The sequence below is a fragment of the Wasmannia auropunctata genome, unplaced genomic scaffold (genome assembly GCF_000956235.1).
Source record: "Wasmannia auropunctata unplaced genomic scaffold, wasmannia.A_1.0 LD335594.1, whole genome shotgun sequence".
Lineage (NCBI taxonomy): Eukaryota > Metazoa > Arthropoda > Insecta > Hymenoptera > Formicidae > Wasmannia > Wasmannia auropunctata.
Genome location: NW_012027296.1, coordinates 13,847 through 15,286, shown reverse-complemented (window position 1 = coordinate 15,286; position 1,440 = coordinate 13,847). Strand labels below are relative to the sequence as shown.

Genomic DNA, 1,440 nt, shown 5'->3' with positions numbered 1-1,440 from the left:
GTCAGACGTGTGCTCTTCCGATCTCATATCGTGTCACATTAAAGAACTCAGTATCTAAATGTTCAAAATCTACTCTTATTAAGGATTTGTAAAATTACAATAGATTTAAACATTACAATAGATTTAAATATTACAATAGATTGTAAAATATATAGATGCAAATAATATATTGATATCTTTATTTTCCTGCTTGCTTATAAATATAAAAATACGATATATTTCGTATACACATATATAATATGTATATGTATACGCCGCACCTATTAAAAATTTAATTTATCAGATATTATCGATTAAGTTTAAGTTAAATGAACTGTGCCAGTAAAAACTTTGTACTGTTTACTATTATAAAAAAAATATTAGGAATCTAAATTATTTATCTTTTATATCAAAAAAGAAATTTCTATAAATCCTTGCATTTTTGTCTTATAAAAATAGGAGTAGATTATACGACTACTCATGAGTGGGATAAATGACTTGGAAAATACACAAATAATCTAAATAATAATAATGAATAACACGTGAATTGACAACGTAATTTGCATTTACTCATTAAAAAATAAATAAAGAATTATTATTACAGATTATGAATAAGTACATATCTAAGTATATACATACATGAATGTTATGATTAATGTATTGTAAAGGGCGTATTATCACGTATTATTATTTACTTTTATATTTATAAATAAATAATAGAGCGTCTGTGCTACGGCATAAAACATGCTAAAAATACTGTATATTCCAAACAGACAGGATATACGAGACAATAAACTAAACAAAGAATACAAGAGCTAAGCACTTGTATTTTGCTATACTCTATTCTTTATTAATCCTTTATACTTATATACCACGAAATAACCACGAAGCCTTTTACATTTCCTACAATAATCATCTTATGTAGATTATAACTTATAATTGCGCTACTTATTACAGTGATAAATCGATTTAACTTACAATAATTTTATAAATATTAACAGTAAAAAACTGAAATCACAACACAATACTAATATAACGTAAAGACATGTAACAGTGGTTGCAAGAAAGTTAGTTTCATTTCTTCTATTTTTTCTGCGGCGTAAATCCTTGCGCGGCGTATATACCGGGTTTACCCTAAATCGACCTTGAATGATTGGGTTATATACCTTTATACGATCTGCTAGACCGTTCTGCTTCGGCAGTTGCGCAGTAACTCGCGTACAATATGAATTCCGACATGGAAAAATACTGTTAATAAATTTTTCCATCTCTGGATTCATATTGTACGCGAATATATATTGTTGCGAATCGGTTGCTGGCTGTTAAAATCTATCAAATATTTGATTAATTTAAATGCAATTAAATTAATTATTGTTTATTAGTTTAAACAAGTTGAAAACTGTACAGTAAATGTAAAAAATATTAATTGTGTCAATTAAATATGTTTAAATCTTTAAGTCA

General features: G+C 26.5%; 1 long non-coding RNA gene across 1 annotated transcript in view; it reads right to left on the bottom strand.

The window, feature by feature from the left end:
* Positions 1-1,160: 1,160 nt before the first annotated feature.
* The window catches only part of LOC105456661, a 4,206-nt gene continuing 3,926 nt past the window's right edge, over positions 1,161-1,440 (bottom strand). Inside the window, exon 3 of the long non-coding RNA XR_975277.1 lies at positions 1,161-1,308. This is a non-coding gene — a long non-coding RNA (uncharacterized LOC105456661). The remainder of the gene's footprint in view (positions 1,309-1,440) is intronic.